This window comes from Protopterus annectens, chromosome 10.part0 (assembly GCF_019279795.1).
Source record: "Protopterus annectens isolate FY-2018-M chromosome 10.part0, PAN1.0, whole genome shotgun sequence".
Lineage (NCBI taxonomy): Eukaryota > Metazoa > Chordata > Ceratodontiformes > Protopteridae > Protopterus > Protopterus annectens.
The window spans coordinates 449,367,610-449,380,371 of record NC_056744.1 but is presented as its reverse complement, the minus strand read 5'-3'; positions in this window follow the sequence as shown (position 1 = coordinate 449,380,371).

Below are 12,762 nucleotides of genomic sequence, written 5' to 3'. Positions count from 1 at the left end.
TTTGCTGTTTTCTGATGCAGCTGTAACCAAGGCTGCAATCAGGTCTGCCTTAGTCAGGTTTCCATGCACCAGTCCCTTAACCTGGGACATCTCTGCCAGCCGGCTCCTTGTCAGCTTTACATACTCCTCTGCTGATATGCTACCTGCTCACCCTGACTAACTAAGCTAACAAAAGAAATAAAACAATTGTGATCTGAACTCTGAGTATTCACTGCATGGCTGATTGAGTACAAAACACCTTCAGAGCTCACTGTACACCAGCTAAAGGAATTCACTCTACCCACACCACTACAAGCCAATTAGTATTTGCCAACCAATTAATATGCAGTGTGGATATCCCATCACTGCCAAACAATTAATATGTAACGCCCGTGCCCTGGCCCAGCAATCAAGGAGCCTCAATCCTCACCACTAACACCAGCGAGGGGCATCTCATATAGGAGGAAAGGATAACAAACACACACAGTAAAGTGCAATTTCCCTTAAGAGCACACAGAGATCACAGTCAGTCCGGGGCTGGTCGCTCCCTTGCTCTCCAGGTCCCCAATAAGACTCCCCACTGGCACAGCTATAGGGTCCAGATCTCAGCCTAGTGGGCAAGCTAAAACCTCCAGCACCCTCTCTGCCCAACCAGTGCTTCGTGTCCTTGCTCAAGTAGCTGACACACACACACACACACATACACACACACACACACACACACACACACACACACACACACACACACACACACACACACACACTTTGAGAAGAGTTTATACAACCACACAGACACTCCTGAGGAAGGCTGGCACAGGTTCTCCAGCTGTGCCCCTTTTTCCCAGACTATATGGTAGTACCAGCTGCCACCACCCACTAATATTTATCAGCTACTCAAAGACCCTTAAAAGGGTGTCCAATTATTACTGTGCAATATTATTATCCAATTGGTAGTATAGCCCAGGGCTAAAGCTATTGAAGTGGCTTTGTACAATTTTAACAAAGGCATTCAAGTACTCTAAAGAGCTTAAATTATCTCTACAAAACAGCCATAGTTGGAAGGGTTTAAAATATTTAATAACACATAGTCAAAACAAAAGACAATACTTCAAGAGTTCAGAGAGCACAGAGAAATACTTAAAATATTTCAGTAGTACAGTTCTGATATCACAGAAAAACACTTAGTCTAATCTTTCTAGTTTCTAGTTATTTCTATGAGAAAAGACAAGTATAAGATAAACTTACATGTAGAGCAAGACAGTGCTGGTGAGTTGGATGGTCAAGACAAAAATGCTTAATGCTCTCTGATTCTCTCTGTTTTTAAAATCACATTCCTGGTTCACATTACATCATTCTTCAGACTTCCCTGGGTTACATTACATCATTCTTCATGCTTCCCTTGGTTCCCAGGCTAACAGAAACTACATTTACATTCTTCACCTCTGGGCAGAAACCAGAGCAATAAAAGGACATGTATGCATGCAAATTCTGGCCATTAACTCTGGCCTTAAAACAATAGGCAGGATGCCCCACTCTAGACTCACTGGTTCTGAGTCCTAACATCAAAGGGTCACAACATGCTTTACTTGGTCAGTAGAGTGCACTGTTGTTGCATTTTTTCCAGTTCCACATGTAACACTATTTTTACCATTTAAGACAACAAGCCTGTGGTTTACATTAATATTTAGAGATGACAAAATTATCTCCAAAATTCTATCTGGCTAGGCTGGCAGCCCTCATCTATCTTCACCCAATCTTCACAGACTGTATACTGAAAGGCATAATAATGTGGTAAGATTGTTGCACTGGGAATTGTGCAAACATTTTGGTACTGAAGTGGCTGAAAAATATTGGAAACATAAGCCACAAGGCACCATAGAAAATGATGAAGTTTACATCACATGAGATCATCCATTGAAAACAGTTCAAAAGATAGATGCTAGAAAACCAGATATAGTGGTCCATGAAAAGAAGACAAAAGTAGCATTCCTCATTAAAATTGTCACACCCAGTGACTACAATGTTTTGTGTATAGAGAGACACAAAGTCATAAAATATCAGGATTTGCAAGCAGAAACAAAAGCACTCTGGAAGAAAGATACCCAGACAGTCCCAATAGTAGTAGGAGCAAAGGCTCTTATAAAAATGAATCTACAATCGTATTCAGATATGTTACAAATACATGTAACTCCATACGAATTGCAGAAGGAGTCATTACTGGACACATTGTAGGTGCTACAAAGAGCACTGCTGGCTGATATCAAAGACTGAAGCAACATTAATTTCATGAACTTTAATCGTACCTTGACATAGGAATGGGATCCATTCTGGTCATGGTATTAGATACTCAAAAGATTTGGTGAAACTGAAAAAGAGAAAAACCCCTATTGCAGCTGTTATGAGCTGTGGCCAAAAGGGATTGTTTCTGTGATCACAAAAAGTGTGATTCAGAGACACATTAGCCTCAATGAGGAAAGACCTCATTAATGGCGGATTTGAATGTCTTTAAATCTTGTGGTGTTACTGCTAAAATTAATCAGGGCTTTCCTGCAACAATTACCTTTGGTGGCCCAAGCATCATGTTGGTATGTCAGCCCTCTGTCACACACACACACACACACACACACACACACACACACACACACACACACACACACACACACACACACACACACACACACACACACCTCTTACCTGTCCCTTAGTTTACTGAATGTCCATGATGTAGCTTCTTATTTTCTCCCTGCCCATCATAAATCAGTGAATATTACAGTCAATCAATAATGCCAGACATTAGAGATTCATTCTTCTTCAGAAACTGCATTGTGATACTAGACCTGCTACACTACTAACTTTATAAGTGAATCCGAGTAATATCTAAAAATTCTCCTGATGTCATTTAATATTCCTCTTGGCTTTGTCTGGAAGTCTTCAGCATGGCTGTTTGGAGATACGATGCCCTCCAATGGACATACCGACCATCCTTTACAAGTGTTCCACATTTTGTTCCTTTACTGTTCATTGTAAGTCTATGACAACCAGACATTGAGTTTCTAAGTGACTTAAGTTAATATTATTATTTATTTTACATTTATTTTACGTCTGTTGACTGGATTAGTCCGACTGAGGTAAGTAGCCCTTTTTCAGTGGAGGCCTGGGGAGAAAAGCTCCATAGTTTTACAAATTTAGTGTTAACCGTATCAGCAGGTTACAATGTATACATACAATGAAATACATTTTATCAGAAAAAAATAATAATAGTAAAAAAAACATAATAAGCATATATAAGAGAAATCATTTGATACAAACAATATTTCAATTAACAGTGAAAAAAGTGCATAGTGTATGTAGTTATTTCATGAGATAAGTGACAATTAGAAATGGAAATAAGAGATGGACAAGAAGAGTGATACTTTGAAGAGGTTTACTATCTAAAAGGTTTGAAGTTTAGATGATTACATACGAATTAAGAGGCTAGATCAGGGAGGATGAGTGCAGTGGCAGGACCAGTGAGTTTGGAGGTACTCTCTAGTTGCAGTTTTGAATTGATTTGGATGTTTGAGGGACCTGATTTCTAGAGGTAATTTGTTCCATGATATGGTAGGATTGTAGCTTTAGAGATTACAGCCGATTTTAGTCTGAGGTTTGTATATTTGTAGTATGTTAAGGTCAAAGCTACGTAGGGACCTAGTGGGGAAATATAGAGAGATGAGGGAAGATGGGCTAGGGCAGAAGGATTTCAGGTATAGTATAGAGTGAATTATTTGTAGTTGAGAGAGTAGAAGCTGGTGAGGTAATTCCAACCAGTTTAGGTATCTTAGTGAAAGACAGTGATGTGATTTCTAAGTTTGATAAGCAGTGAATCTGGCAACCTTATTGTAGGTAGACTCTAGTTTAGTTAGTAGTGTGTAGTTAAAATTGGTAAGAATTTGACAGCTATATAGAAGGCTAGGTAGGAGGTATGCATGAGAGAGGGTTATCTTTGCTTTGTTAGTTAGAAACATTTTGTTTTGATAAAGAAGGCCAAGTTTTTGGTGTGTCTTTTTGATGCAGTTGTTACATGTAGATCAAATTTGAGTTGGTCATCTATCATCACTCCTAATAGTTTTGTACTAGGGTCAACATTAATGGAGATGTTATTGAGGGACAGTACAGAAAATGTAGATTTAAGTTGTTAAAGTTTTTTGGGAGAAATAGTAAGAGTTTTGTCTTTTTAGGGTTAAGAATTAGCTGGTTGTCACAGAGCCAGGATTCGACTGAGTTAAAAGATGCACGAGATGCAGAGATGAGGTCAGAAGGAGTATCTGTGATGGTAATGACAGTGGAGTCATCTGCGTATTGTACAAGGGATGACTGTGGACAGGAAGTGTAGAGTAAATTAATGAATATTTGAATAGTAATGGGCCAAGGATAGATCCTTTGGGATGCTCATTTTGACAGGAAGAGGAGGGGAGAGAGCTGAGAGCCATCTCACTGATTGCAGACAGTCAGTGAGATAGCTGGAAAACCAGGACATAGTAGAGGCAGAGAAGTTTACATTAGCTAGTTTGTTCAACAGAAGAGGGTGAGAGACTGTATCAAATGCTTTTAACAGGTTGAGGAATAGGCAGGAGACCAGCTTATTATTGTCTCTGGCTAGAGAGATAGTATTTATGAAGGATATAAGGGCAGTTGCAGTGCTGTATTTAGGGCAAAAGCCATGCTGTGTAGGTGTGAGCAAGTTTTCCTGAAGAAAGTATTTCATGATTTGCTTGTGTATGCATTTTTCCAGTATTTTTGAGAGTGGTGAGAGTAATGTGATGGGTCTGAAATTTTTAATGTCAGTGGAGTTACCTCCTTTGTGATTGGGTATGGTGTAGAATTCTTTCCAGATAGATGGGACCTTAGATTCTGAGATGGAATTATTTATTAGGATTGATACAGGGAGGGCAATGGATTCAACAGCAATTTGTAAGAAATAGGGAGGCAGGTTGTCAGCAGAAGAGGGTTTAAGTTTAGAGAGCAAGTATTTTATATAGTTAGTGGGTACAGTTGTAAGAGAGAAAGTGGTGGAGGAGTTGAGAGTAGGAGAGGATTTAGAACAATTGGTTGCGTTGGTAGTAGAGGAGAAGGAATTTATCAACTTAGATATGGATTCAATTAAATAAGAATTGAATGAGGAGCTGTTTCTTCTGGTGATTTGTTTGGGCAGGGGTTAGGAGAGGAAGGATTACCAGGGTGTAGGATTTGGTTTATAGAATTCCAAAATTTCTTGGGATCTATTTTTTGGCAGTTGAGGGGTTAAAGGAGAAGTTCCTTTTGTGTTTATGGATGTGTTTTTTTTTTTTTTTTTGCCTGATTTCTTAGTTCTTTATATTTTTGCAGATGGTCAAAAAGCTTAGTTTTTACCTTCATTTTCCATGCCTTGTCTCTAGTTTTCATTAGGGGGTAGGTGGCTTTGGTAAGCCAAACTGATATATTAGATTTGAGGTGAATAGTGTGTGGTGGAGCAAGAGAGTTAAGGATGTTAAGGAAAGTAGAGTTGAAAGAGTGGACAGTTTCATCAAGGGGGAGGTAGATTAGATATGTCCAGTTTATCCTGGAGAGGAGGGCATTAAAAGTCTCAGGAGAGAACGTGGATAGTTTGCAACAGGCTATGTATCTGTGAGGCCTAGAAATGAGGAGTGTATCTAAGAACTTTCACAGAGGAGTCATCACTTAGGGAGAGGAACAGAGTCTCAGGGTTATGGTATTTGTGGGGATCTGTGACTAAAATCCAATCGATGAGAGAGCTCGGGGGTATGTGACCTGTTTGTATGGGTGGGGGGTTGAGATAAGTTGTACAAAGCCATGTAAGTTGATGCCTGAATACTGGTAGTGAAGAGGACTAAAGCTCTGATTTGTTAACAAGCTCCATTGTGTGTTGAAGGTACAGGGTTCACAAAATGTTCCCTGTTCTTCTATTACCTATTTAAGGGACTGCTCCCTAGTGTCTATTGGTAGTGCAGAGGACTAAAGCTCTGAAGTATTAATGAGCTGCTTTGTGTGCTGAGACTGCAGGGTTCAAAGCTTTTTCCCTACTATTAACTTTTTAAGTTGCTAGAATGATAATTCATATCCCTGGTATCTGGTGTAGTGTTTCCCCATCTATACATCTATTGTGCTGCAAAAACTGTTGTTCTATTAACTTGTTAAGCGTCTTAGTGTAATGATTAAAATCCCTGGTATCTAGTGCTCTCCCCATCATATGTCTATCATGCTGCAAAATCTGTTGTTCTATTAACTTTTTAAGTGACTTGGGGTAATAATTTGAATCACTTGTGTCTACTGTTCCCAGCATGTGCATGCCAGCACCCCCCCCAAATGCACACACAGACAGACACACCCATTAATGCATACATGAATGTGCATGTGCATGCACACACACACACACACACACACACACACACACACACACACACACACACACACACACATACCCTACCTATTCCCTATATAACCCTCCCTACTGTCACTACTCAGACAGACATAGTCTTGCATGCACACACACACACACACACACACACACACACACACACACACACACACACACACACACACTCTCATCGGAGACTACTCATCTCTGCATTCAATCACACATGCAGCCACACCCACATATACATGCACACATAATCATGATACACAGTCAATGAGATGTTGGATAATCACAGAACATCAAATGGAATAAATCCTATAAGTAATGGCTGGAAGTGATTGTCTAGAGATGTGTTTCTGGGTATTAGGTGGGTTACTGACAGGAGTAAACTCTCTCTCCAATGTGTCTACTATGCATTTGCACAATTTTATACAAACAAAAAATGTTCATTGTTGACCTATTGAACTATATCAATGTAAAATGTCACTTAGCTTCTTTTTAATGCAACTTTAACTTTGTGCATGTATCCCAACATATGCGAATCATTTTGCTATAACTGCTATTATATCAATATTGTTTAAAATTGTACTTGTTTTAAAATGTATTACTGGAGCTTTTCTCCTCGGGTCTCCACTGAAAATGGGCCACAAGCCCAGTTGGACAAACCCGGTTAACAAATGTCAATAAATAAATTAAATAAAGATCATATAACATGCGTTTGGTGGCATAAAAACACTATCTAGTCTACCCTGTTTGGGTTACAAGCACCTCTCAGTTCCCTGTTCTATGCAACCTATGTGAATCATTTAGTAAATATCTGCTTCAGTAAAATAACATGATCTAATCCCTTTCTCCAACAGCTGTTTTAAACTTTTCTTAGCTTTGATTTTTTTTGGTTTTCAGTAGTTGAAGACCTCTGTGGTCTTACACTGCATCACCCCTTGGGTAACTGCTTGGCTTCTCCATTACTCTTTCCAAGAGAAAGCAATTTTTAATGACTGCATTGAAACTGAAAGCAGTACCATCATTCATTAGTTCTGCCTCTTCCTCTATCCTCTTTCTTTTTAAGCTGCATCTCATCACACTCACCTACATATCTTGTAAAGCACATCATGACCCCTTTCTTTTCAGTCCTATGGTGTGTACAGATTCAGATTCCCTAATTTCTCCTCAGCACCCTCAAATCTCTTGATGATGCTAGTAAACCTTCACTCTACCATCTCAGCCAGACTTCCTCCTATGAAGGTACTAGAGGCTGACACAGTACAGCAACTGCAGCCTCACTAGGGATCTGTGACAGGTTACTATAACATCTCTGCTTCTGCACTCTGTATCCTAAGGGCAGTATTTCAGTAGAAGTGGCATGGCATATTCAGCTTATGCCTGATGGTTGGCTTCCACCATTAGCATCATTTTGAAGTCTTTGTTCCTGTTCTCTGTTAAGGTTGTGCCTCCTAGGTCTACTTTGTGCTTATCTGAGCTCTTGTAAAGTACTTTGCACTTCTTGTACTAACCTTAGTTGCTTCTTAGCCCACTCTCCCAGCTCCCTCAGATCCTTCTCAAGCCCCCTCAGTTTTCCACTGTCCTTCCAACTTAGTATAATCCATACCTACACTGATATTTGGCATGAAGATGATGAATACTTTTGATAGGTTGATAGGTTGATAGATTAGTACTAAGCTAACTGACCTTCTGAGCCATTTTAAGCCTAGCCAATTATCCCTTGTGAGACTCAAACTCTGCACCTTGTTGTGTTGCCATGGCAAATACTTTAGCCCACCCTCCCTCCCCTGATCTAGTCCATAACAGACCAATGTTTACCTTCCTTTCTTTTGATGGTACTTAGCTCATCACTACTTTTCACGTCCTGCCAAGTGGCCACAAATCTACCCATTTAGCTAGTATATCACTTGCTCCATGCCCCCCCAGTCTGTCAGCCTTCACTATGGGACTGATTCAAAGCCTCAGTGAACTTAAAGTTTGCCACATTTGACAGGCTTCTTTTTCATGTTCCAGCATTACCCAGTCATAACACTTGATCATAATAAAGTAACATGTCCTGTTTTCCACAAGCCCTTAGGTTCATAGGTAGGTACTAGGCTATCTGCCCAAAGGCATTTATAAGCCTAGCCAGAATGTGTTGGCTTTTGCCACCCCCTTAGATTAGTTCCCTGTGCCTCTGTGCAGCAGAGCCACTGAAGTGATCCCCGAGGTAAACTTTCTGTTTCCCATCCACTCGTCAAGATTTCTTTTGAAGAGTGTTACAAGGAGCTCTGCCTGATGTAGATTGGGATCTTGTTCCAAAGCATGGGAAGTCTCTGGGACAGGAATCTATCCCTCCAGCATGTCCTATTTATTGTTGTAGTGAGGTTTAGATCCCTAGAGTGTGTGGCTTGCGGGGATAAGGTTTTCTTTAGGTGGAGCATGTCTATCAATTCTGGGTTGGACATGGCCTTGTATGTCAGGCAGAGATCACCTCTGAGTAGGCAGTATGCAACCGAGTACAGCTGTAATTTCTTCAGTCGAGCTGCATAGGGCATCTGTTTGAGGCCAGTGATCCTCTTGGTGAGGTACTTCTGTGGTCTTTCCAGCTGTTGCAGGTGTCTTATAAGGTACATCCCAAATGGGGCATTGTACTCTATGATGGGTCTGATGAGTGATGAGTAGAGGGGTACAATGACCACTTTTGATCTGGATATGAACCCTTTTGTGATTAGGTGGGCCACGTAGAAGGATTTTTTAACCACTTTGGCAATGTGATTATTAAAGTTGAGATTACTATCTACTTGGGTCCCCAGATCCCTTATTACGTCTACTGTATTTAGGGGACTACCAACTATGTGATAGTTTGTGGGTACTTTGTTTTTTTTCCAAAGGAGATGACTATGCACTTTCTGGCATTTAGCTTGAGGCCATGATTTTGACACCAGGTATCTGTCTCAGTCTGACCCTTTTAGAGGATGTCTGTGTCAGCCGGAGAGTCAATTATAGCCCCTAGTTTGCAGTCGTCTGTGAACTTGGTCAGCCATAGTCCTCCTGTGCTTGCCTGTACCTCTGAGAAGTATATGCCAAACAGGAGGGGTCCTAGGACTGAGTCCTGGGGAACTACACTTGTAACCAACTTAGAGTCGGACCTAGCTCCCGCAACTCTCACCATGTGGGTTCTGTCCATGAGCTAGTTGGCAACCCATCTTGTGATGTAGGGATGTATGTCCAGGCTGGTGAGCTTGTCTATAATACCAGAATGGGGAATGGTGTCGAAGGCCTTTGTGAGGTCTAGGTAGGCTGTGTGTACCACTTTTCCCTCATTTATAGCCTTGGTAACTGTCTCAAAGAACTCCACCAGGTTTAGGAGGCATGCTCTGCCCTTAACAAAGCCGAACTTGGTAGGGTTCAGTGTTTGGAGGTTCCCAATGTCTCTGTTAATGAGTTCCATGATGATGCGCTCCATAGCCTTGCAGACCAAGCTAGTCAGGCTTATAGGGCAATAGTTCCCAGAGTCTGTTGTGGCTCCACCTTTGTAAAGCAGAATTAATGCTGCTGTGCACCACTCTATGGGTATGTAGCCTGTGGAGAGGCTGAGTTTGAACAGTGTGTTTAGGTGAGGGGTTAGTGCGTCTTTGAGCTCATGTAGGATGCAGCCTGGGACACCGTCCAGTCCCATTAATGCTGTGTTTTTGGCTTTGGAGAGGGCTGTTTTAACCTGAGTGTCTGTAATTTCAGGGACTCTACATTCTTCTGGTATGGTTATGGGCCCTCTTGGGGGTGAGAGGGGGGTGAAGTTTGCACTGAACCTGTCTGCCAGGATGTTGGCGATATCGGTCAGTTCAGTGTATTTTGTGCCATTCTGCATTAACTCCGAACAGATCTGAGCATTGCCATTTAGATTCTTGACATAGCTAAAGATTGCCTTATGGTTATCTTTGGAGTCCTTGGCAATTTTTCTTTCAAAGCTCACCTTGGATGATTTTATGAGGGATCATAGTTTCTTGCTGGTACTGATCAGGGATGTCTTCCCTTCCTGGTATTTTACTCTTTTCTGTACTAGTTTCCTATTTTATTGTGTAGCTTGTTTATGGCAGGAGTCCACCAGACTGGTTTCCTTTTCTTAAAGGAGTGAGTCTTGGTTTTGCTTGGGATGGCATGATCCATGCATTCTTGTAGTTGCCCATAAAATGCATTAGTAAAGATTTTTGCAGCTTGGACAGCGTTATCCTTCAGCATGGGGGCTTTGAAACTTTCCACCTTGGTCTTAAGTAACGTGAAGTTTGCTTTTGAAAAGTTTTCACAGTGGTTTTCTTGTCTGGGGGTGGGGGCAGAATGTGGATATCCAAAGTGATTTGTTTATGGTCAGATCTAACCAGTGAGGGGCTGACCTCCAGTGTGGAACACCGGTCGCCCATGTTGGTGATGACCAGGTCCAATATGTTGTCACCTCTGGTGGGAGTGTTGACCAGTTGAACCAGGGTGTTTGAGTTTATAAATTCTAGGAAGTGTTGGGCAAGGGAGTTAGTACTTGAGTAGTTCTCCCAGTTAATGTTTGGATAATTGAAATCACCCAATATTAGAGTGTTTGGTAGGACCTTTATGTTTCCCAGTGTTTCCAGGAATGTGGAATGGGGGTCCTGGGACATGGTGGGTGATCTGTAGCAAGCTACAATTTGAATTGCAGCTTTGCCCATTGTTAGTTGCACGTGGATGATCTCTGAAGCATTGTGCTGTGCCACTAACCTGGAGGTGTGGGTATCCTTGATGAATATGGATACTCCCCCACCTTTTGTATTTCGGTTTGGGTTCTGTGGCCGAAATATATGGTATGAGTTGTAGCCTGGTAGTGCTGGGGTGCTTTCTGGAGCCTTAAACCAGGTTTGTGTTACTGCACATATATCAATTTTCTCCATACTGAGGAGTGCCTCGAGTGCATGCATTTTGAGGTTCAGACTTGTGGCACTGAGTAGCACTACCCTCAGTTTTTTGTTACTTGTGCTATTTACGGCGGTAGGTTTGTCTTTGAGCCTTGCCTAAAAAAGGCACTTTGGGGGTGGCAAGAGCCTTGGCCAGTATTTAAAAGCTTAAGGGTGACAGGTGCAAGCCGTCTCTAGCGAAGCAGCGTGGCTTGTCGAGCATGTCATCCCAGGCGGACAGACACTGGATCCCCTTTGAATGACACCAGAAACTTAACTAAATGTTGAAATTGAGAATTTTTTCTTTATACTGTGGTATCATTCTTGGTGAGGGCAGGATGTTACTCAGGGTCAGGGCCATACCAGCCTGGGCTACGTGATCAGAGAGCTCTTCCATGTCTCTTTTCATGTAGTCCAGAGAGGTACGGCTCTGGTCATTCACACTAACATGGACAATGACAGAGTCATATTTATACTTGTTCTGTAGTGACCTGAGTGCTTGTGTTATGTGGTGGATCCTGGCACCCGACAGGCAACTAACAGTAACCTTCTCCTTGTTCAGCCTAGTGAGTGGGACATCAGTGTGCCTGACTATAGAGTCACCTATTACTAGTGTGTTGTGTATGTTATTTTGCCTTAAGGGCTGTGATTGCATGGCACACTGGTTTTGTGAAGTATGTGTTTCATGGTTTCTGTTGGGGGGTGGAGGTTGCTTGGATGTTTGCTTCGGAGGCCTCTGTTGGTTTTGCAGATTTTTATTTAGAGCCTCCAAGTATGTTTTCATGTATTTATGTGTGTTTTTTTCCAGTGCTCGATTCCCATCCTGCAGGTTGTTCTTTTTTTGAGGAAACCAATGATCCTCCTCAATAATTTACAGATACTGAAGCTAGGCTTACAATTTTAATGGTAACCAGGGTAGTTCTAGCCCCTACTAATGTGGCATCACTGTGGCCTCTCATTCCCCTCTAGGAAACCAGCTAATGTTTCCCTAAATATTTCCCCCATGACTTGCCCTGCTACTGATGACAGGCTCTTCAGATTGTAGTTATCTGGGTTCATTGTAGATCACGCCTTAATTAGTGGATGTTTTCAGTATTTCAGAACCACTGTCTCACTGAGCAGCTGGCCAAACAGCTTGGATAGGATTCCTTTACATCTACTCAATAGGTTCGTTAAAAAAAAAAAAATGGCCCAACCAGCACTGCAACCATTTATTGAAATAAATACAATAAAAAACTGAGCGCTTTCATCTAAAATGAACTTTACATGGACTTCATCAGAGTAGTTTTTGTCTACCATTGATGATGCATTTAAATATAAAATAACAGCCAATCAAACTGAGTGGATATCACAGAGTGGCGTTGTCACAAATAGGAATTATGGGAGTTGTAGTATGTTACATTCATGACGTACAGAAACATACAATTCACACAACCATGATGAAGTTAAAATACAATAATAGTATTATATAGAAATGCAGTATAA